Source organism: Erithacus rubecula (genome assembly GCF_903797595.1).
Source record: "Erithacus rubecula genome assembly, contig: SUPER_W_unloc_1, whole genome shotgun sequence".
In the NCBI taxonomy this organism is placed as follows: Eukaryota; Metazoa; Chordata; class Aves; order Passeriformes; family Muscicapidae; genus Erithacus; species Erithacus rubecula.
Window position 1 is genome coordinate 636836 of NW_027635709.1, and position 25451 is coordinate 662286.

Sequence of the window (25451 nt, forward strand, 5' to 3'; positions counted from 1 at the left end):
TGAAAAAACAATTGGGATATATATGTGAAGCAACTTCACTTCTGTATATGGGACAAAGTTGTGTCTGTGTCCTGGGTTGATGTTACGATGCTTTGCATCCCCAATCGTGTGTGCTGTTCATGCCTGGAATTATGTTCGGTGCTTTCAGAATTGACTCTGAAAGTGAAGGTTTGTTTTGTCTAGTTAGCCAGCGCCCCTCCCCCATCATCTGGGCTTATCTGCTGCTGCTGCTTTGCTTTGCTTTTTTCCTTATTAGTTAGTTTAGCTAGGAATACCATCCAAACCTGTTCCGGACCGGGACCTAGGAACAACGAGGAGCCCCAGAGTCTGCATTTTCGTTACAAGCGTTCAGCCCTCCCCGGTGCCAGAGACTTTCGGAGTTTGTTCATCCTCTCAGACTGGTGAAAGTGTTTGTTTTGTCATCTGTGGCTGTTTTTTCTTGTGTTGGGGAGGGAGGTTTTTTTGTGTGTTTGCTAAATAAACAGATTTTTTCCACTTTTCCTCTGCGGAAATTCTTCCTGAACACGGTGGTGGGGAAGAGGAGTCATGGGGGTTTGTTTTTGGGGGCCTCCTTCTGGAGGTGTTTCCCCTAATTTGTCCTAAACCAGGACAGTCTGTCTCAGAACAGCATGTCCCACCATAACAATAGACAATCAAATCATGAATGAAACTCAATTCAGTTTATGTCTTTGCAATTTTGCTAAAATCAAAGGATGCGACTTTTCCTATCAGGCACCTATAATAATATCACATCAGTACATAAAGGCAAACCAGGTTTCTGTGCAAGAAACATTGCCTGCACCTATAGGAATGATTTTAAGCCTAGTCGCTCAGCTACTGAAACATCAGGAATTAAGAAAAATTTTAAAAGAGATTCAAGATGCAGGGAAAAGGACTTTGATCATGATACACCATGACGCGGAGACCATAAAAGGGTTTTTTAAACTATTTGAAGAACATTTGTATCATCGTTGGTGGGATGTTCTATTTATATAGTCACCAACAGCAACCAGTTTGCTTAATGCCTTGATTCACCCAATCACTGTGCTGCTTATTTTAGTCAGTATAAGTTTGATTTTGTCTATTGCTGTACTTGTTTGGAATTGGAGAATATTACGACAAGTGGCAGACTTGGCATCGCTATCAAAGGCGTATGGCTTGGTTTTAAGTGATCGCCGCCATGCATCTTGCATAGATGAAGAAAAATCCCCATATTGAGTAAAAGAATTTACTCATTTCAAAGGAGAAGTGGGGAATGAAACACTAATCTTAGAAAATTAGGATTTTAGTTACCCTGCTGGAAATAATTAAAAGTTAGAAGTTAGAAGGGAGTAGTTATCTGAAAATTAAATAATTGATCGCCTGTCATTTCATGTTTGCTCAGCTGCACTTACAATGGGGAAAGACGAAACTAGTGAGCAGATCCAAAGGAACATAGACAATGCAACCAGAAACCCATTCTTTGGAAAACTGGTCTATCCCCAACAATCACTTGTATTGTCATTAATAGAAAAGTTCAAGAGTTCAGGGTGAGGAAGACTCGCCTTACTTCCTCCTATTAAGACCCCTCCCCACAAAAACAACCCCAGACTCAATTTAAGAAGCCAATCACGCATGCTTAATAGCTATTCAAGCTAATTATCATAGGAATCAGGGGATGGGAGGGGCTGTTATTATGAATATGTATTTGTTTGAATCCTTTGTCAATAAATAGACTGTGATCATCTGTGATTTGGCGGTGCATATTGCAAGATTACCTCACACTGTTGCCCAGCGCTGAATAAACATACACTTTCTAACTGTTAGAGAGTCTTTTGTCCGTCACAGTTGAGTATCGGTATTAGACCAATACTCATATTTTGGTAATTCAACAGGGTGTCAGGTTGTATTCTGACTGTCAGTGTTTTGGGATTGTTCTTTGTAATACTGCATTTCTATTTTAATTTTCCTAGTAAAGAACTTTTATTCCTAATTCCCATACCTTTGCCTGATAGCTCTTTAATTTCAAAATTATAATATAATTTTGAGGGAGGAGGTTTACATTCTCCATTTCAAAGAGAAGTTCTGCCTTTGTTGGCAGAGACCTGTCCTTCAAAGCAGGATACAAGTCCACCTCAATTCAGTAAGGGACAATTGAGATCGATTCTTCTCTTGAAATATATGGCATTTAAACAAATGATTAGCCAGAATTCTCAAGCTAAATAATTACTTTCTTTTCAAAACTGGGAGTTGAGTGCTTTTATTCCTGCTTGTAGCATTGCACTTTGTATGTTAATTTGGATATCTAAAGATATGTCAGTAATGCCTTTATACAAAAGTTCAATATATAACGTTCATTCCTCTATTATTATAATTTCATATTATTTTACTCTTTTCAGTTCTTCAGAATTTTTAAGTCACTAATGTTCAGTTCATTCTCTAATATTAACAAAATAAAGAACTAAAAAAAAATAAAATCTCTTTAGATACGGGCATTACTGTACTTTTTTTACCCTTCTAGAAGTAGGCTCTAACCCCTTACCTACAATTCTACCAGTTCAAAATATTATCATACTTAAGTTCAGCTTTCAGCAGAGCATGTCCTATTATTAAACACTGAAAGTTAGCAGACAAAAGAATATGTCGGATGAGGAGGCAAAAATAGCATTACTTCATTGTACTTTAGGAGTCAAACTGTTAGAAATATAAGCATAAAAGTACCACAGACTGTTATGGGTTATGTTTTGACTAGCTCCTCTCCCTACCCCCCACCATGCAGCTGCCGACCCCTCCCCCGGGCTGTTTTATCTAGGTGGGTGTTTTCTGCTGGCTGGCTTGCTGCTTTTGCTGCTGCTGCTGCTGCTGCTACTGCCCCCCCCCCCCCCCCACCCCCGCCTCCCCCCGCCTCCGCTGCTTTAGCTGCTTCTCCTCCCCGGCTGCTTTAGCTGCCCCCCCCCCCCCCCCCCCCCCCCCCCGCCTTCCCGCTTCAGCTTGCCCTGGTTGCCCTGGGCTTGCTTTAGCTTGCTCCCAGCTGCCCCTCTCCCTCTCTCCCTCCTCCTCATCCCTAAGATTTGCACCGGCTCCAGAGGAAATGGATCTGAACTTCAGAAACAACCTCTGGAAGTCTGCCAAGAATCTCTGCTGCCCTTCCCGGCGAAGATCAGCCAAGTTCATCTCATCTGGGTCTGTGCTGGGAAGTGTTTCTTTTGTATTTTTGTTAATAAAAAGTTTTTTCCACTTTCCCCTGAAGAAAAATTCTTTTCGAGCTCGGTGAAGGAAGGAATTGTAAGGGGGGGGAGGGGGCCCTTTGGAGGTCTTTTTCCCTAAATTTGTCCTAAACTTGGACAAATTATTTTGGTGGCCCGTACGGGGAAACCAGAAAAAGTGGAAAAAACTATTCTAATAATATTTTGTTTTCAACTCTTGGTATTGGTATGTCTATTGAATCCAGAATGTCTTTTGTTGTGGGAGCCTGCCTGTATGGGTGGTCATTAGGTTTCTTTGAAGTGTTAATACCATTGTGGTCGTTGGGCTTGTTCACTTATCCGGAGATAGCTCCCGTGTTGTCTTTAATACGCAGTTTTTGTATTAAAGGGGTATTAACAAAAATACTCATTGGGCTAGGCTTGGTGATAATGGCATACAGGAGATTTATAAGAATGTTGGAATCTGCTTCAGGAATGTATAAATCATGGCTTGTGTTATTTCTTAGAGGAGAAGCAGGAAAAGAGGATTTTCTGCCTTTATTTCCTTTCCTCTCCTCTGAATTAGTTACATCTGTATTAGAAAACATTCAGATCTCCCTGAATATTAAGGAAATCATCTTTCTGGCAGTTAATTTGGTAAGTCTTTGTTGCACCATTTGCAGTTTATACAGAATAAAGGCCGAGATTTCTAAAGGGGCTGGGAAGACTCCTGATTTAGGAGTCAAGCTAAGTAGGAGGAATCTTGAGTGGAATGGCAAATGGGAGAAAATGGGCCAGATTTTAAAGGAATTTTCTGACCCCATAATTTGGGAATTCCCATCTGAACAGATTTAGGACCCGATTGAGGTTGCAAGGTACTTAAAGGGGAAGTGCCAGGATAGTTCTAAAGAGAAAAGGATTATTACAGTGAGCTGGGCCCTGGCACATGCATATCGCACCCTGCTAGGCACTATAGAGCAAGAGACAGAGGAGAGGGAATAGGGAGATAAATTATCTCCTATCCCAGTAACTCAAGTTGCAGCCAACCCCCTAGGCCTAAACCCATCAGCTAAACTGGATAATAAGCCCCAACCAATGGCTGTGGCTACTAGTACAAGAAGTGGGAAGTGCACCAAGAAGACCGATCGGCCGGTGAATGATGATGATGATGCTGGAGAGGGACCCTCAACACCTCCTGATGTAAAATCAGGAGTTAAAACAACTAGTGGGGGAGCAGAGAATAATAATGAATCCCTTTCTCTAAAAGATCTTGGTGGTTTAAGAAACGATTACACCTGGAGACCTGATGAATCTATTATTAGCTAGCTAGTTCATCTCTGGGATGCAGCAGGTGAGGCCACAGTTTTGGATGGCTCTGAAGCGAGACATTTGGGGTCTCTGTCCCACGATCCTGTTATCGACCAGGGTGTGATGAGGGGGGCTAACCCTCAAAGCCTCTGGGCACGGGTCCTGGATAGTGTGGCACAAAGATATCTGTGTGTGGATGACCTGTATATGCAGCAGACCCGATGGAAAACCATAGAGCAGGGGGTCCAACGCCTCAGGGAAATGGCAGTAGCAGAAATTATTTTTTCGGATGACGTAACAACTAGAAATCCAGACCTGGTACCATGCACACCGGTGATGTGGAGAAAACTCGTGCGGCTTGGGCCACCTGAGTATGCGTCTGCCCTAGCGATAATGAAGAGAGATGAGGTGTATGAGACAGTACTCGATATGGCAAAGAAGCTTCGTGCATATGCGGATGCAGTACATGGCCCAACTCATGATAGAATTGCAGCGGTGGAAACACGCTTGCAAGATTTAGAAGATAAAATAGAGAAAAATCATCGGAGACTCAGAGAGGAGATTAAGGAGGACCTCCTCCAAATTTCAGCTGTACAGATTAGAAACCCTGGTACCCAACGCAGACGTTCCCCCAGTTGGGAGAGGAGGTACACTCCCTGAGCTGAGTTGTGGTTTTTCTTGCAGATTCTGGAGATAACATGAGAAGATGGGATGGGAAGCCTACGGCTGCTCTGGCAAAACGAGTGCGGGATTTGAAGGAAGGAAAGATTGAAAGACGAAGTTCCACCAAAAGGAGAGCCGCTCCTGTTTCTCGCAGCCAAAGTGCTGAACGTGATACTGATAATGACATGTCTGATCCTCTTGAGGGAACTTCTAAGATGTATGCCCCAGAAAAGAAGGAGCAACAGGCTTAGAGGGGCCCTGCCTCTTGCCAGGGTGAGGTGAGGGAGAACCGTGTTTTTTGGACTGTGTGGATTCGATGGCCTGGAACTTTGAAACCACGGAAATATAAAGCTTTAGTGGACACAGGTGCACAGTGTACGATACTTCCATCAAGACACGTGGGAGCAGAATCTGTTTCAATTGCTGGTGTGACAGGTGGATCGCAGGACTTGACCCTGGTGGAAGTGGAAGTGAGTTTAACTGGAAAGGATTGGAAGAAAGATCTTATTGCGACTGGTCCAGAGGCCCCATGTATTTTAAGCATAGATTACCTTCAGAGCGGGTATTTTAAGGACCCAAAACGACTAAGATGGGCATTTGGAATTGCAACTGTGATGGCAGAGCGTATCCGACAATTGAACACCTTGCCTGGACTATCTGAGAATCCAATTACAGTAGGACTTCTGCAGGGAGAAGAACAACGAGTACCAATTGCCACTTCAATAGTACACCGCCGGCAGTATAGAACAACGCGAGACGCTGTGATTCCTATTCATAAGATGATCCGAGAGCTGGAGAGCCAAGGGGTGGTCAGCAAAACCCACTCACCCTTTAACAGCCCCATTTGGCCTGTGCGTAAATCTGATGGGGAATGGAGACTGACTGTGGACTATCGGGCATTGAATGAAGTGACTCCACCGCTGAGCGCTGCCGTACTGGACATGCTGGAACTCCAGTATGAGCTGGAGTCCAAGGCAGCAAGGTGGTATGCCACCATTGACATAGCAAATGCATTCTTCTCCATTCCTTTGGCAGCAGAGTGCAGGCCTCAGTTTCCTTTTACCTGGAGGGGCGTGCAGTAGAACTGGAACCAACTACCCCAGGGGTGGAAGCACAGTCCTACCATCTGTCATGGACTGATCCAGGCTGCACTGGAAAAGGGTGAAGCCCCGGAACATCTACAATATATTGATGATGTCGTATGGGGAAACAGAGCAGCGGAAGTGTTTGAGAAAGGAGAGAAAATTATCCAAATTCTCCTGGAAGCCGACTTCGCCATCAAGAAGAGTAAAGTTAAAGGACCTGCTCGGGAGATTCAGTTCCTGGGAGTGAAGTGGCAAGATGGACGACGTCAGATTCCTACTGATGTTATTAACAAGATTACAGCTATGTCCCCACCTACTAAAAAGAAGGAGACACAAGCTTTCCTAGGTGCCATAGATTTCTGGAGAATGCACATCCCTGAGTACAGCCAGACTGTGAGCCCTCTATACCTTGTTACCCGCAAGAAGAACAATTTCCACTGGGGCCCTGAACAGCAGCAAGCCTTTGCTCAGATTAAACAGGAGATTGCCCATGCAGTAGCCCTTGACCCAGTCAGGAGGGGACCAGATGTGAAGAACGTACTTTACTCAGCAGCTGGGAGCCATGGTTTGTCTTGGAGCCTGTGGCAGAAGGTGCCTGGAGAGACCCGAGGTCGACCCCTGGGATTTTGGAGCAGAAGTTACAGAGGGTCCAAAGGTAATTACACTCCCACAGAGAAGGAAATCCTGAGTCCAAGCTGCTTCAGAAGTGATTGGTACGGAAGCACAGCTTCTCCTGGCACTCCAACTGCCAGTGCTGGGGTGGATGTTCAGAGGAAAGGTTCCCTCCACCCACCATGCCACCAGTGCCACGTGGAGCAAGTGGATTGCCCTTATCACTCAGCACGCCCGGATTGGAAAACTAAATCGCCCTGGGATTTTGGAAATAATTACAAACTGGCCAGAAAGTGAAAGTTTTGGTGTCACAGATGAGGAACAAGAACCAGTGATACGGGCTGAAGAAGCTCCACCCTACAACCAGTTGCCAGCAGAGGAAGCATGCTATGCTTTATTCACTGATGGTTCCTGTCGCGTTGTAGGGACAAATCGGAGATGGAAAGCAGCTGTATGGAGCCCTACACGACGGGTTGCAGAGGCTACTGAAGGAGAAGGAGGATCTAGTCAATTTGCTGAACTTAAAGCTGTCCAACTGGCCTTAAATATCGCCGAAAGGGAAAGGTGGCCAAAGCTCTATTTGTATACTGATTTCTGGATGGTAGCCAATGCTCTGTGGGGGTGGCTGAAGAAATGGAAAGAGGCGAACTGGCAGCGTAGAGGAAGAACAATTTGGGCTGCTGACGAGTGGAAAGACATTGCCACTCGGGTAGAAAAACTACTTGTTAAGGTTCGCCATGTAGATGCCCATGTCCCCAGAAGCAGAGCTAATGAAGAACAGCAAAACAACCAGCAAGTAGATCAGGCTGCAAAGATAGGGGGGTTGGAAATAGATTTGGATTGAGAACATAAGGGAGAATTGTTCCTGGCTCGATGGGCCCATGATGCCTCAGGCCATCAGGGTAGGGATGCCACCTATAAGTGGGCACGAGACCGAGGGGTGGATCTTACCATGGACAGAATTACTCAAGTTATCCATGAATGTGACACTTGTGCTGCCATCAAACAGGCCAAGCGGGTAAAGCCCCTCTGGTATGGTGGATGGTGGTCCAAGTACAAGTATGGAGAGGCCTGGCAGATTGACTACATCACACTGCCTCAAACCCGCCAGGGAAAACGTTATGTGCTGACCATGGTGGAAGCCACCACTGGATGGTTGGAGACTGTTCGGGGTTGAGTGTTTTTCTGTTACTGTGTCAATTGTAAGAATTTTTCCCATTATCATGCCAATGGAGCTGGCCGGGCTACACCCAGGGTCCCTGATGGGTCCAGACAAAGGTGTGGGTGGGGATGGCCCCCAGAGGGGCCTCTGAGGCTTCCGGGAGGGCACTCGCGTTTCCGGCGAGCCGGGAGGAGGACGCCTGGGATCGTTGAGCCACGCGGCCGAGCACAGCAGAGCCAGACCCTCTGCGATCACCTGCCCTGCATCTGCCCCGTTCCAGCCTCCTGCCTCTGCGGACACAGCTGATCCCCCGGACACACACGGTGAGCGAGGAGCCGCCGCCCTCGGTGAGGGTGAGCCCGTTCCCGCCCGAGACCAGCGTGGCCGCTGCTGCCCCTCCCCCCTCCCTCCTGCCTTCGTTCCCGTCTGCCCTCTGGCAAATCCGGGCTCTGGACTAAGCACAGAGACAGCGTACTTGCATCTAAAGGGACTGACACCGAGTTATCTATTTCGTTCTGTTAGCAATTTTAACTGTTATTGTTTTCTGTTTGTATAGTTAGATATATTAGTAAAAGAGCTGTTATTCCCACCCCCCTTATCTCTGCCTCAGAGTCCTTGATTCAAACAATCGTAATACTTGGGGGAGAGGAGTGGAACCAAAGTCTCTATTCCAAAAAGGGAAACTTCTGCCCCTACTGGCAGACACCTGTCCTTTCAAACCAGGACAGATTTTGGCGCCCAACGCGGGGCAGAGGACACTGAGTTGACAGTTAACACAGGAATAACAGCTCTCTTAACTGGCAATATGTTGTCTGGTTTAATCTGGTTTGTGTTCCATGTGGCCACAGCCATCTCCCTCCCATTTGTAAGCCCTTTTTTGAATTTGGGCCCCCTCACCAAGGTTGCTGTGGCTATTGTCCGATTGGTTTGGTGGATTGATTATGTCAGGAATTCATGGGTTTTTAATTTTTTCTGGGAAGCGGTTGCATGGATCTGGAGCTATCGTACTCTAACTGCGTGTTTCTGGGGCTATTTCAGTAATGGTACTTACTGTGAGATAACGAGTGCAAGGGAAATTTTCTCCCAACCCATCACCCAGTTTTTTGAGGCTACCCCACTGGTTCTCAAGGATTTCAGATCTGTTGTAATTGCCAGTGCTATTATACAGTGGCTGGTGTTGCTGGTAGGCTTGTTCTACTTAGCATTCAGAAACAAGGGAATATTGGCTTGGACAACAACTCTGATACCTGCCCCAGGAACTAGGGATGTTGTCCCAGAACCTGCCTCTGCCCCAGAGACTAGGGATGTTGTCCCAGAACCTGCCTCTGCCCCAGAGACTAGGGATGCTGCCCCAGAGCCTGCCCCAGGGACTAGGGATGCAGCCCCAGAGCCTGATGCTGCCCCACATCCCACTGCAGAAATGAGCCACCCAGAGTGGGTGGGGGCTCTAGTGAAGGATATAGGCCAAATGTTGAAGGAGCATAGCCAGATGATGAAGGAGTATTTTTCTCCAGCTGGTGAGAAACCCTGCCCTAAAGAGGGAGAGTCAGATGGTGCTGCAGTGGAACCCGTAGATGTTGTATCTGTCCAGGTTCCAGCTGGATCACAGGAGCAGCCACAGCGAGCAGCAGTTGCTCCTGTGGAAACTAGGAAATCTAAGATTAAAATGAGGCACTTAGATAATGGGGATCAGCAAGGAGGGTCCTCCCAACCAGCAAGGGAGCCAGAGGCTGAGATCGTCACCGAGTCCCTCTCATACGATAGTCTCTGTAACCTGCATAAAGACATTGCACAGCGGGGCTGTGAGCCTTTCACAACTTGGTTACTCCGGGTCTGGGACCTTACGGGAACAGGTGTTCAACTGGATGGAACTGAGGCCAGGAATTTGGGATCCTTGGCCCAGGATTCAGGTGTGGACCAGATATTCGTAAGGGAGCAAGGCCTCCTTTCCCTCTGGGACCGGCTTTTAATGAGTGTGAGAGAGAAGTTTGTACACAGAGAGAGAATGCAGGAGCACCACCGTAGGATGCGCTGGAAGACCCTTGAGGAAGGGATCCAGCAGCTGAGAGAGACAGCAGTATTAGAGGTAGCTTTGGGAGGGATGGACAGCATGACAATGACCCTGACAAGGTCAAGTGCACAGGGCAGATGTTGTGGAATCTGGCAACCTTGGGTCCATCTCAATATACCACCTACATAGCAATGATTAATGCCGATAACAGTCCAGAGACAGTGTGTTCTGTTGCCAACAAACTCAGAAATTTTGAGAGCATGATGAATGGCCCAATGCAGGCTAATGTCTCTGCCGTGGCCAGGGACCTCCAACAGGTCGAAGATAGGATGAGGGATATGAGGGAGGAGATGATGGAGGAGATGAGGGAGGTGAGGGAGGAGGTGAGGAAGATCAGCGTAGCAGCAGTACGAGTCACAGGCCCCCAAGTCAGAGCTTCACGTCCCCCAGCTAGGGAGAGAGGGTACACCTCACGAGCTGACCTGTGGTTTTTCCTGCGAGACCATGGGGAAGACATGGGAAAATGGGATGGGAAACCCACTTCTGTCCTGGCAGCACGGGTGCGTCAGCTCAGGGAGGGAAATGCTAACCGAGGGAGCCGCACTAAAATGAAGGTAGCCTCAACCTCCCACAAGCAAGGTGCAGGGTATTACAGCAAGGAGGATGTTCTGTCAGATCCCCTGGAAGGAACCTCCACTATGTATGCCCAGGAAAGAAATAATAACCAGGGCTAGAGGGGCCCTGCCTCTAGCCAGGGAGAGGCATGGGATGACAGGATCTATTGGATAGTGTGGGTGCGATGGCCTGGCACGTCAAAGCCACAGAAACATAAAGTGTTAGTTGATACTGGTTCACAATGCACCCTGATACCATCAGAACATGTGGGGAAGGTACCTGTTTCCATTGTTGGGGTGACGGGGGGATCACAGGAATTCACTTTGCTGGAAGCTGAGATTAGCCTGACAGGGAAGGGGTGGCAGAAACATCCAATTGTAACTGGCCCAGGGGCACCGTGCATTCTAGGCATAGACTTCCTCAGGAACGGCTACTACAAAGACCCAAAGGGGTTCAAGTGGGCTTTTGGAATAGCTGCTGTAGAGACAGAGAGCATTAAGCAGTTGAACACCTTGCCTGGACTGTCAGAAAACCCCTCTGCAGTAGGACTCCTGAAAGTGACTGAACAACAGGTGCCAATTGCCACCATGACCGTGCACCGCCGGCAGTACCGGACAAATCGAGATGCTGTGATCCCCATCCACAAGATGATCCGTGATCTAGAGAGCCAAGGAGTGGTCAGCAAGAGCCACTCACCCTTCAACAGTCCTATCTGGCCTGTGCAGAAATCTGATGGAGAATGGAGACTGACTGTGGACTATCGGGCATTGAATGAAGTGACTCCACCACTGAGCACTGCCGTGCCAAACATGCTGGAACTCCAGTACGAGCTGGAGTCCAAGGCAGCAAGGTGGTATGCCACCATTGACATTGCAAATGCATTCTTCTCCATTCCTTTGGCAGCAGAGTGCAGGCCTCAGTTTGCTTTCACCTGGAGGGGCGTGCAGTACACCTGGAACCGACTGCCCCAGGGGTGGAAGCACAGCCCCACCATCTGCCACGGACTGATCCAGGCTGCACTGGAAAAGGGTGAGGCTCCAGAACATTTGCAGTACATCGATGACATCATTGTGTGGGGGAACACAGCAATGGAGGTGTTTGAGAAAGGAGAGAAGATCATCCAGATTTTACTGGGAGCCGGTTTCGCCATTAAAAAGAGCAAAGTCAAAGGACCTGCCCGAGAGATCCAGTTCCTGGGAGTGAAGTGGCAGGATGGACGGCGCCAGATCCCCACTGAAGTCATCAATAAGATCACTGCAATGTCCCCACCAACAAGCAAGAAGGAGACACAAGCTTTTCTAGGTGCTATCGGCTTTTGGAGAATGCACGTCCCTGAGTACAGCCAGATTGTGAGCCCTCTCTACCAGGTCACTCGCAAGAAGAACGATTTCCATTGGGGCCCTGAACAACAGCAAGCCTTTGCCCAGATCAAACAGGAAATCGCTCATGCAGTGGCCCTTGGCCCAGTCAGGACAGGACCAGAGGTAAAGAATGTGCTCTACTCTGCAGCTGGGAACCATGGTCTGTCCTGGAGCCTTTGGCAGAAGGTGCCTGGTGAGACCCGAGGCCGACCCCTGGGATTCTGGAGCAGAAGCTACAAAGGGTCTGAAGCCAATTACACTCCCACAGAGAAGGAAATCTTGGCTGCCTATGAGGGAGTTCAAGCTGCCTCAGAGGTGATTGGCACAGAAGCACAGCTTCTCCTGGCACCCCGACTGCCAGTGCTGGGGTGGATGTTCAAAGGAAAGGTTCCCTCTACTCACCACGCCACCGACGCCACATGGAGCAAGTGGATTGCCCTCATCACGCAGCGCGCCCGTATTGGTAACCCAAATCGCCCTGGGATTTTGGAGATAATTACGAACTGGCCAGAAGGTGAAGATTTTGGTCTCGCTGATGAAGAGGAGCAGAAGCAAGTGACCCGGGCTGAAGAAGCTCCACCGTACAACCAGCTGCCAGCAGATGAAACACGCTACGCCCTTTTCACCGACGGTTCCTGCCGCATTGTGGGGATGAACCGGAAGTGGAAAGCTGCCGTATGGAGCCCCACATGACAGGTTGGACAAGCTACCGAAGGAGAAGGTGGATCGAGTCAACTTGCTGAACTCAAAGCTGTTCAGCTGGCCTTGGACATTGCTGAGAGAGAGAAATGGCCAAAGCTCTACCTTTACACTGATTCGTGGATGGTAGCCAATGCTCTGTGGGGTTGGCTGGAAAGGTGGAAAAAGGCTGACTGGCAACGTAGAGGAAAACCAATCTGGGCTGCTGATGAGTGGAAAGACATTGCCACTCGGGTAGAGAAGCTCCCCGTGAAAGTCCGTCATGTGGATGCCCATGTTCCCAAGAGTCGGGCTAATGAAGAACACAGACACAACAAGCAGGTAGATCAGGCTGCACAGATAGAGGTCTCAAAGATAGACTTAGATTGGGAACACAAGGGAGAACTGTTCCTGGCTCGATGGGCCCACGATGCCTCAGGCCATCAGGGCAGAGACGCCACCTATAAGTGGGCACGAGACCGAGGGGTGGATCTAACCATGTAAAATGTAAAATTCACTTTTGTCTTCCCCCTCCTCTTTTTTTTTTTTCTTTTTTATTTTTCCCCTTTTTTTTTCCTCCGTGTCAGGGGTGGAATTCGCACCTCATATGTAGTCCCTGTGCCGGTAGAGGGAGAGGCATATCTACTTCCATTTTTTCTGGTTCTGTCGTGGGCTATGGAGCCGGTGCGAGCTGTGACTCTGCGTTGTTACTGTCTGAAACCGCCTGTGGAACCTGCAACTGCAGAAGGTAGGGACAGTATAACTGGGTCCTTCCTCCCCAAAGAACTCTTGTGCAAATGTCGGGAAGGCAGCTGCAGGGTCATCCGGCTTTAAAGCTGCTGCTGCCTTTAACAGTTATCATTGCTTTCCATGACATGCTAAGTCCCTTAGTTTCATTTTGATCCATCATTTATGGCATCCCAGAGAATTACTTCCATCCTTTCCCACTCAAGGGTGTCGAAAACACTCCTGGGTGTAGCAAAAATCCTGTTTCCTGACCCCATCTCAATAGTCTTTTTAAAGCCTCCGGATCATATTTAACTGTTCTCTTAGAATACACTGGAGGATATTCAGCATTGCCTGCTCTTCTTTCAACAGCGCCTTTCCCATCCTCCCAGCCGCGGTCGCTCACCTTCTTAACGTAGTTCTCGGCTGCACAGTGCACGCTTTCTTTCCAGTCTTTCTCAGGAGCCTTCTCTCTCCCATATTCCACAGAGGCGCTCTCCGGCTCCCCCCCACCGCTGTCCAGCCACGGCGGTCTCCAACCAGACCTCTCGCTTTTTTGATCCGCGGACCTCCTTCAGAGACAAAGTCCAAAGAGTCCGATGGTCCGCTTCATAAGCACAATGTTTATCACATTGTGGTTGACCAACATGCAGGCACAAAGGACTTCTGAACGAATGTGAGTATGCAGAAGCCGATTTATTGTTTACATTATGCTCTTATATATTCTAAAACTACTGTCCACGCTATCATGCATTTTTTGATTGGTGCCTCTATTTTGCCCATGCGCTCTGCACTCACTTTGAAGGAAATCTGATTCGTTACAGCCCAGCGCTTCGCCACCCACCTTTATCTTGGTTCTTCTAATCTTGGTATTCTGTTTTTCAGCTTCTTCTCTCCCAATTTAGCACAATTTATGTTTCAGTAGCCTTGACGAATTCCAGAGTGTTTGATAAAACAGAAAAAAAACCAGCTAAAAATGGTTAGGCTGGTGCACCTGGTATAAACTATGGTCTAAACTCTTCAAATACATTGCTACACCGCGGGCGGGTCTGGCCACGCTGGGGGAGAGGGGGAAAGCAGCCAGGATCTCAGCGGCCAATGGCCTCCCCTCCCCCTGCCTGGCAACCACTGGGGCCCGGTCCCAACCCGTAGCTGCTCCCGGGACCCAGCAGACCCCGGCTCGGCCCGGGCCAGCGGCAGGGCAGGGCTTAGTTGTCGGCAAGATGTTAGCAGCCGCGGCCCCGCCCACCCTCGGCCGGGGCCCCGGGGCCTCCCCTCCCCCACTCGGCCACTGGGCCGAGAGGGGAAGGAACTTCTCTCTCCGAAGACCGGTAAGCAAGAGAGCTTTCAACGTGTGTTCACAGTGATGTGTTCAGCTTTCTCAGTGGCTTAACAGGTTGTCAGTTCTCAAAACTAATCCCTGATTGGTTTTTGTCAGTTTCTCTGCGGTGGGGGGGGGAGCATCTCTGGGCTCACACCGCTGCCTCACCCCTCTGCATTTAGAAACTAACTACATTTAGTCAAAGTACTACCCTTTACACTAGCAATTCTAAAGCCTCAAAAAACCCCTATATTTTCTTACAGTTCCACAATTCTGCTGCTTACACACACAGTCAAAATACACACACACACCTTAGCTCACACAATTCAAGCGTAATGCCAGCGCTCCAAATCCCTCTGCCCTCCTGGGCATAAATATGCCTTCTGCTACTCAGGTGTAAATCTCAAAATTCTTTCACAACCTACACATACAAAACTTTTGCCAACACACTCGCAAAAGCACACAAACCATGTATGTGTTCATACAGAGTGCCACTAACCCACAGTTCAAGCAAACAAAGCTCACAAAAACAAGCTGCACGCTCAAACATACATATATACATTTGGCTCACCCACAAATGGAGTTACCATACATCGATGCCAACAAGCTTGGTGATTCAAGCTGAAAATCACCACTACGCCTCCTTTAAACTACAAATAAAACTGGAGCCACCACTGCTCCTGTACCACAACAATACTGGCAATGCTGTTATTGCTTCTGCCTGAGCTCTGCTGACCCGCTGCCAGGCGAGCTTTACTCCTGGCAGCCACTATCGGCCCGCCGCTACTCACCCACTACGGGGCAAGAATTCCTGGTGCTGTCACCAGCCTCACAGGGAACACAAACCACTACCAAATTCTGTGGAAACTTATAAACAAATCCACTTTAGGCTTTTTCACTGTGCTCTCGATGTCTCGTAGCATCTTACCAGTTTGCTTCTCTTAAAGGTACCTATCTTGAATTTTTAAACATACCTTTTTGTCTGTATCTGCAGCAGTTCTAGTTCTGCTCCCCGGGGTGCCAGTGAGGAAAAGGAGCCCTCTTCCTAGGAAGATCCCAGGTGGGCGCCCTAGAGGGGTCCCAAACCCCGCTGGCCCCTCGGCCAGAGAGAACAGGGTCCCACCAGAGTCACCAACTGATTTACCAAAATATGAGTATTGGTCTAATACCGATACTCAACTGTGATGAACAAAAGACTCTCTAACAATTTAAAATTAGAAAACGTATGCTTATTCAGTGCTGGGCAGCAGCGTGAGGTAATCTTTTAATATGCACTGCAAAATTACAGGTGATCACAGAGTCTATTGACAAAGGATTCAAACAAATACATATTCATAATAACAGCACCTCCCATCCACCTCTTCCTATGATAATTAGCTTGAATAGCTATTAAGCATGCGTGATTGACTTCCTAAATTATGTCTAGGGTCGTTTTTGTGGGGAGGGGTCTTAAAAGGAGAAAGTGAGTCTTCCTCACCCTGAACTCTTGACCTTTTCTATCAATGACAATACAAATGATTTCTGGGGATAGTCCAATTTTCCAAAGAATGGGTTTCTGGTTGCATTGTCTATGTTTCTTTGGGTCTGCCCACTAGTTTTGTCTTTTCCCATTGTAAGCCCAGCTGAGCAAACATAAGATGACAGACAATCAATTATTTATGTTTCAGATAACTGCCTCAAGCCCAATTTTCCTTCTAAGTTTTAATTATTTTCGGCTAGGTCTATCTATCCATTTGCTTTTTAATTAATTCTAGTAAATAACTAACTCTTAACTAAAATCCTACTTTTTCTAAGATTAGTGTTTCAGTAGGTCTGCAAGCACCAGCACTTTATTGTTGTCCAGCACAGGCGTTTACACTCTTCATCTTACATGCATTCCACCTGTGTGCCCTCTCTCCCCTTTTGTGATTGGTCAGTTCACCTCAGCATTCCATGTTTCTTTACCATCAATACAGTTCACCTGTCCTACACAGTTGTAGCCCATTAGGGCTGAGGCTTGGCCACAAACCCATTCCCAATTACCACAACCTGTGTGCCTACAGGGAGTACGTTTGGTAGCTGACAGGTTTTCTCTTATGAAGTGCAGAGATACTGCCCAGACTGGGCTAGGAGTCAGGGGTTGGGTTCAGCCTCCTCCTGCTCTCTTGCTCTCGGGATCGGAGGGAGGATGGTCAGTGGCTTTGGTGCCAGACTTGCTGCCCTGAGGATTCGTTGCCACTGCGGAGTTTCGTCCTTCACTGCTTCTCCTTACTGTGGATGAGCCTTTGCTTGCAAGAGTCGTCATTGAACTGGGACCTTTTCAACACCTGACTTCACTGGGAAGGACCTTCACCATCTGCTCAGATGCCTCAGGGGAGACCAGAAACCCCAACTCCCTCCACCTCTCCAGAGGGAGCGTCTTCTGGCTGCTTGCAGCAGCTGCTTGCTGAAGCCTGTCTGCTGGTGCCCAATCCCACTGATTTCTGCCACTGCATCAGTTTTTTTGGCACACTTTAACCCAACATTCCATGTCCGCCCAGAGCACTGAGACTTCTGCCATGGCTTAGAAGTTTTTGCTACACTTTGTCACCCCGGGTGTGCTCACCTCTGCTGTTCCTGCCTGCTGCTCCCAGGTTCTTGCTGAAGTCCATTTTGCCACCTGGAGTGGCAGACATCCCCTGAGACTGTCTGCTCCCCATGAGTTTGCAAAGGGAGCCTCTTTTGTCTCTCTCCCGCCAGCCAAGTCTCCATTGACCATGTGGAGAGGCAGCTGTGCTCATGCCACAGTGCCCCCTGCAACCGTGGGAACCATTGCACCTGCCCTGCCTAGCTGGGAACCAACGACAACCCTGCCAGCTGTGGTCAAAGGGGGAAAGGCTTGACGGCCAAGAGAAGGCTGGTTTTGGGTTTCTGGAGGGGAAGCGGCGGGGGGGGGGTATTTGTTGTTTGTTTGCCTTTTTATATATTGTCCTGGTTTAGGACAAATTAGGGGAAACACCTCCAGAAGGAGGCCCCCAAAAACAAACCCCCATGACTCCTCCCCCCACCACCGGGTTCGGGAAGAATTTCCTCAGAGGAAAAGTGGAAAAAACCTGTTTATTTAGCAAACACACAATAAAACCTCCCTCCCCAACACAAGAAAAAAACCAGCCACAGATGACAAAAGAAACTCTTTCACCAGTCTGAGAGGATGAACAAACTCCGAAAGTCTCTGGCACCGGGGAGGGCTGAACGCTTGTAACGAAAATGCAGACTCTGGGGCTCCTCGTTGTTCCTAGGTCCCGGTCCGGAACAGGTTTGGATGGTATTCCTAGCTAAACTAACTAATAAGGAAAAAAGCAAAGCAAAGCAGCAGCAGCAGATAAGCCCAGATGATGGGGGAGGGGCGCTGGCTAACTAGACAAAAACAAACCTTCACTTTCAGAGTCAATTCTGAAAGCATCGAACATAATTCCAGGCATGAACAGCACACACGATTGGGGATACAAAGCATCGTAACATCAACTCAGGACATTCCATCCCTTATCTCCATATCATGAATATATTAAAACTTCATTAAGTAAAAACTTCCATCTCACTTGCTCAGACCTTCGACACTTACACATTTCCTTCCATCTCACTTGCTCAGACCTTCAACACTTAAACATTTCCTTCTGTCTCACCCCACAATCAGATCTCCCTGAGTTACACAGCGGGTTGTTCCATCTTTCTGCATTATCCACCAGGTACAACCTGGTCCTTGAGCAAAGACAATCCCACAAATGTGTTTGCCTGTACTCAAGGAAGAATTAATCCATACTGTCTTCCCTAACAAACCTCTGTCATGGGCCACTGGGACTTTATCTCCATCTACTATAGTAAGGGACTCAGACTGGGCAGGACCTGCTCAGTTGGTGGAACCTTGGGTGTTAACTAACCAGATGGCCTTTGCTAAATGCTGCTCCCAGTTTTTGAAAGATCCCCCCACCCAATGCTTTCAAGGTGGTTTTTAGCAATCCATTGTACCTTTCCACTTTACCTGTAGATAGTGCATGGTAGGAGATGTGGAACACCCACTCAGTGCCATGTTCCCTAGCCCAGGTGTTAATAAGGTTATTCTTGAAATGAGTCCCATTGTCTGACTCAGTCCTCTCAGGGGTACCATGCCTCCAAAGGACCTGCTTTTCCAGGCCCAGGATGGTGTTGCGGGCTGTAGCATGAGACACCGGGTAGGTTTCCAACCATCCGGTGGTGGCTTCCACCATGGTCAGCACGTAGCGCTTGCCCTGGCGGGTCTGAGGCAGTGTGATGTAGTCAATCTGCCAGGCCTCTCCGTACTTGTACTTGGACCACCGTCCACCATACCAGAGGGGCTTCACCCGCTTGGCCTGTTTGATGGCAGCACACATCTCATAGTCATGGATAACCTGGGAAATACCGTCCATGGTTAGATCCACCCCTCGGTCTCGTGCCCATTTCTAGGTGGCATCTCTACCCTGGTGGCCTGAGGTATCACGGGCCCATCGTGCTAGGAACAACTCTCTCTTGTGCTCCCAATCAAGGTCTATCTTCAACACCCCTATCTTTGCAGCCTGATCTACCTGCTGAATGTTTTGCTGCTCTTCATTAGCTCTACTTCTGGGGACATGGGAATCTACATGGCGAACTTTCACAGGTAGTTTCTCTAGCTGAATAGCGATGTCTTTCCACACTTCAGCAGCCCAAATTGGTTTCCCTCTGCGCTGCCAGTTTGCCTCTTTCCACCTCTTCAGCCAGCCCCACAGAGGATTGGCTACCATCCAGGAATCAGTGTACAAATAAAACTTTGGCCACTTATCTCTTTCTGCCATGTCTAGGGCCAGTTGAATAGCTTTGAGTTCAGCAAATTGACTTGATCCACCCTCTCCTTCCGTGGCCTCTGCGACCCATTATGTGGGGCTCCATACAGCTGCTTTCCACCTCCGATTCATCCCTACGATGCGACGGGAGCTGTCGGTGAATAGAGCGCAACGTGTTTCCTCTGCTGGCAGTTAGTTGTATGGCAGAGCTTCTTCAGCCCGTGTCACTGGTTCTTGTTCCTCATCTGTGACACCAAAACTTTCACCTTTGGGCCAGTTTGTAATTATTTCCAAAATCCCAGGACGATTTAGTTTTCCAATCCAGGTGCGCTGAGCGATAAGGGCAATCCACTTTCTCCATGTAGCACTGGTGGCATGGTGTGTGGAGGGAACCTTTCCTCTGAACATCCACCCCAGCACTGGTAGTTGGGGTGGCAGGAGAAGTTGTGTTTCTGTACCAATCACCTCTGAAGCGGCTTGGACTCCTTCGTAGGTGACCAAGATTTCCTTCTCCGTTGGGGTGTAGTTACCTTCAGACCCTCTTTAGCTCCGAATCCAGAATCCCAGGGGTCGGCCTCAGGTCTCACCAGGCACCTTCTGCCACAGGCTCCAAGACAAACCATGGATCCCAGCTGCTGAGTAAAGTACATTCTTCACATCTGGTCCCGTCCTGACTGGGCCAAGGGCTACTGCATGAGCAATTTGCTGCTTTATCTGGGCAAAAGCTTGTTGCTGCTCAGGGCCCCAATTGAAATCAATCTTCTTGCGGGTAACCAGGTAAAGAGGGCTCACAATCTGACTGTACTCAGGAATGTGCATCCTCCAGAAACCTATGACACCTAAGAAAGCTTGTGTCTCCTTCTTGTTAGTTGGTGGGGACATAGCTGTAATCTTGTTAATAACATCAGTAGGAATCTGATGCCATCTTGCCACTTCACTCCCAGGAACTGGATCTCCTGAGCAGGTCCCTTAATTTTACCCTTCTTGATGGCAAAGCCAGCTTCCAGGAGAATTTGAATAATTTTCTCTCCTTTCTCAAACACTTCTGCTGCTGTGTCCCCCCACACAATGATATCACGAATATATTGTAAATGTTCTGGAGCCTCACCCTTTTCTAGTGTAGTCTGGATCAGTCCATGACAGATGGTAGGACTGTGTTTCCACCCCTGGCGCAGTCGGTTCCAGGTGTACTGCACGTCCCTCCATGTAAATGCAAACTGAGGTCTGCACTCTGCTGCCAAAGGAATGAAGAAAAATGCACTGGCAATGTCAATGGTGGCATACCACCTTGCTGCCTTGGACTCCAACTCGTACTGCAGCTCCAGCATGTCCGGCACGGCAGCACTAAGTGGTGGAGTCACTTCATTCAATGCACGGTAGTCCACTGTCAATCTCCATTCCCCTTCAGATTTAGGCACAGGCCAGATGGGGCTGTTGAAGGGTGAGTGGGTTTTTCTGACCACCCCTTGGCTCTCCAGCTCTCAGATCATCTTATGAATAGGAATCACAGCATCTCGAGTTGTTCTATATTGTTGGCGACACACTATTGAAGTGGCAATTGGTACTTTTTGCTCTTCTCCCTTTAGAAGTCCTACTGTAATTGGTTTCTCGGACAGTCCAGGCAATGTGTTCAATTGCTGGATGCGCTCTGTCACCACAGCTGCTATCTCAAATGCCCACCTAAGTCCTTTTGGGTCTTTAAAATACCCCCTTTGGAGGTAATCTATTCCCAAAATACATGGGGCCTCTGGGCCAGTCACAATAGGGTGTTTTTTCCATTCCTTTCCAGTTAAACTCACTTCAGTTTCCACCAAGGTAAAGTCTTGTGATCCACCTGTCACACCAGCAATTGAAACAGATTCTGCCCCCACGTATCTTGATGGGACTAATGTACATTGTGCACCATTGTCAACCAAAGCTTTATACTTGTGTGGTTTTGATGTGCCAGGCCAACAAATCCACACAGTCCAGAAAACACGATTTTTCCTCGCCTCACCCTGGCTAGAGACAGGGCCCCTCTAAGCCTGTTTATCCTTCTTTCCTGTGGCACGTCTTAGAAGTTCCTTCAAGAGGGTCGGACATGTCATCATCATCATCATACTTGGCACTTTGTCCACGGGCAACTGGAGCTGCTCTCCTTTTGTTGGAACTTCCTCTTTGAGTCTTGCCTTCCTTCAAATCCCGCACTCGTTTTGCCAGAGCAGCCGTAGATTTTCTGTCCCATCTCCTCATGTTTTCTCCACAATCATGCAAGAAAAACCACAACTCAGCTCGGGGAGTGTACCTTCTCTCCCCATCAGGGGAACATCTGCATTGGATACCAGAGTCTCTAATTTGTACAGCCGAGATTTGGAGGAGGTCCTCCTTAATCTCCTCCCTGAGTCTCTTATGATTCTCCTCTATCTTATCTTCTAATTTCTGCAGACGTGCTTCCACAGCTGCGATTCTGGCATGAGTTGGGCCATGTACTGCATCCGCATATGCTCAAAGCTTCTTTGCCATATCGAGAACTGTCTCGTATACCTCATCCTGCTTCATTATTGGTAAAGCAGAAGCGTATTCCGGTGGCCCAAGTTGCACGAATTTTCTCCACATCACAGGTGTACATGGTACCAAGTCCGGATTACTAGTTGTTATATCATATGAGAAGATAATCTCTGCCACTGCCATTTCTCTCAGGTGTTGGATCCCTTGTTCTATAGTCTTCCACTGTGTCTGTTGCATATACAGATCATCTGCACATAGGTATCTTTGTGCTACACTGTCCAGGACCAGTGCCCAGAGGCTGTGAGGGTTAGCCCCCCTCATCATTCCTTGATCGTTGACAGGATCATGTGACAGGGATGCCAAATGCCTCGCTTCAGTGCCATCCAGAATTGTAGCCTCGCCTGCAGCATCCCAAAGATGGACTAACCAGCTAATTATAGATTCATCAGGTCGTTAAGTGTAATCCTTTCTTACACCACGGAGGTTCTTTAGGGAAAAGGACTCAGTATTAACCTCTGATCTTGCACTGGTTGCTTTGATTCCTGGTTTCATTTCAGGAGGCATTGAGGGTCCTTCTTCTGCATCATCATCATCATCATCATTGTCCTCCACTGTTCGATCAGTCTTGGCCGTGCACTTTCCACTTCTCGTGCTGGTAGCAACAGCCATTGGTTGAGGCTTACTGTCTGGTTTAGCTGCTGGCCTTGAGCCTGGGGTGTTGGCTGCAGCCTGAGTGACTGGGATAGTAGCTGATTTATCTCCCTGTTCGCTTTCCTCTGTCTGTGGCCCTACAGTATCTAGCAGGATGTGATAAGCATATGCCAGGGCCCAGCTCACTGCAATGATCTTTTTTTCCTTAGGGTTATCATGGCACTTCTCTTTCAGGTACTTTACCACCTCAGCTGGGTTCTGAATTTGTTCACATGGAAAGTCCCAGACTATAGGGTCAGAAAATTCCTTTAAGATTTGGCCCATGTCCTCCCATTTCCCACACCACTCAGGATTCCTCACGCTTTGCTCTGCTCCTAAGTCAGGAGTCTCACCAACCCCTCTTGAAATCTCAGCTCATTCTATATATATTGCAGACCATATAAAGAAAGCTTACTAAATTAAACACCAGAAAGATGGTCTCTTTAACACTCAGGGAAAACTGAACATTCTCTAATAGAGATGTAAAAAATTCAGAGGAGACAAAGGAAAACAAAGGCTGAAAAGCCTCATCCTCTGCTTCTCCTCTAACAAACTGGGTGCACAACAATAACCATGAACCATACATTCCTGGAACAGACTCCAGCATCTTTATAAACCTCCTGCAAGCCATTGGAACAAAGCCCAGCCCAATGAACATTCTGGTCAGTGTCCCTCTACTACAGAAACTACGTATAAGGGACAATACTGGAGCTATTTCCAGATAAGAAAATAAAACTAGGGACCAGAGAGGTATTAAAACCTCAAAAAACCCTAGTGACCAAAAACACATGCCAGCCTCCATCCCAAAAGACATTATAAGTTCAAACAACATCTATACCAATACAAAGTAATAAGGTTTTTTCCACTTTCTAGGGCCCCTTACGTTGGATGCCAAATATATTTGTCCTGGTTTAGGACAAATTAGGGGAAAATCTCCAGAAGGAGGTCCCCAAAAACAAACCCCCACTACTCCTCCCCCCACCACTTCTCCCCCCACCACTGGGTTCGGGAAGAATTTCCTCAGAGGAAAAGTGGAAAAAATCTGTTTATTTAACAAACACAAAAAAAACCCCACTCCCCAACACAAGAAAAAAAAACAGTCACAGATGACAAAAGAAACTCTTTCACCAGTCTGAGAGGATGAACAAACTCAGAAAATCTCTGGCACCAGGGAGGGCTGAACGCTTGTCACGAAAATGCAGACTGGTTTGATAAACAGGTCCCTGGGTGAACAAGGATAGGTTGGATTAAAAACCCACACAGGGACCCTCAGCGAATCGAATTCAGCCCTAAATGCAGATGTATCATTGGCCAGGGAGCTGGGTGGTGTTAAGACCTCAATCACATGTGTAAGCCTGGGAAATTCAAACCCCCTATAAATGGGACAGCCATAATAAACTCAGTGCTGTTTGTTGATGACCCTCAGTGAATTTGTGTCTTCTCTGTCTCCAGCCAATGACCCTATCGTAATAGCTGGAAATCATTTGCTGATGTGAAGTAGAGAATAAAATAATTGGGTTTTTTCTTTGCTTTTGTGGGCATGATCTTTGCTTTTTGCTTTAGTAAACTGCCTTTATCTTGTCCCATGAGTTGTTTTTCACGTTGTTTTCTCCCCACCACCCTGCTGAGGAAGAGAGTGATAGAGCAACTTGGTGGGCACCTGGTGTCCAGCCAAGGTCCATCCACTATAGTCCTTTTTGGTGCCCAATGTGAGGGGAAACAACAGAAGTTACATAGTAAGCATGCTATAGCTACAGTAATCAAAGATCAAGCTCCTGTATGGGACACGGAGTTTTCCAGCTGTGCTGTTTATTCCTTTACTTTGATGAGTTTGGGAACATACTAATATAAACAATGGTTCTGTGCTTGGCCCTTAGATTGGTGGCCTTGTGCTGTGGGAGATATTTTGTGGAGAAGTTGAGAGACTGCAGCTCCCCATCCCTTTCCTGGATTGATGTGGATAATTTCATTATGCAGGTTCCCTCAGTCCTTGTTCCTCCTTAGTGAGCTGTTCAGTACTATTAAATATTGCTATTAATAATTTTCTGTAATTTAATTAATTAATACTCTTGGCCCACTATGGAGTGTTGGAGTCAGTGAGTTGGGGGTCTCTGAATTCTTTAGAGAAAAATCAGAATGCAGGGATTTAATTAAACCTTTGGATGGATTGAAGTATATTAAGCCACTCACACATAAACTAGAGGTGTAAGTTTAAGATTTAGGATAAGTAAGTGAGTCAGTAAGTAAGTTTTAGTATGAGCTCTAGTGCTTTCAGTAAGTGAAAGGTTTCAAATGCCAGAGTAGCAGTGCGAGTTCTGGTGAAGGTTGAAAAACATACTAGTGTTTTCAGTGGAGGCTACAGGAATGCAGTTTCAGACATAATAGAGCTATAGTAAGAATATTGCTTACATTTTTCAGATAGAACAAGATAGACCATATGCATAGTTTATACATAATGTAGCGTGTTAAGAAACTAGAATTCTAATAGGTTAAGGAGTGATGATCCGAGTTTGTGTCTTAGCTTGTTGGGAAGATTCTATATAAGAGCATGCATTGGGGAGAGCTGGTGCTTTTTGCCATTGCTTTTTGCCACTGCCATTTGCCATTGCTTTGCTTTGCTCTCTTGCCTCCATCATCAACACCCAAGAAGAAGATAGGAGCTGTCGCAGCAACATCAACTTCCTGGGACCTTGACTGGAGCAGCTTCTGCTTCTGTTTGGGACTCTATACCAAAACTTAGCATGGACTTGAATGTCTGTGACTTTGCTTCTG

General features: G+C 47.5%; 1 long non-coding RNA gene across 1 annotated transcript in view; it reads left to right on the top strand.

The window, feature by feature from the left end:
* Positions 1-821: 821 nt before the first annotated feature.
* The window catches only part of LOC306814083, a 432110-nt gene continuing 407480 nt past the window's right edge, over positions 822-25451 (top strand). The window contains exon 1 of the long non-coding RNA XR_013777085.1: positions 822-1514. This is a non-coding gene — a long non-coding RNA (uncharacterized lncRNA). The remainder of the gene's footprint in view (positions 1515-25451) is intronic.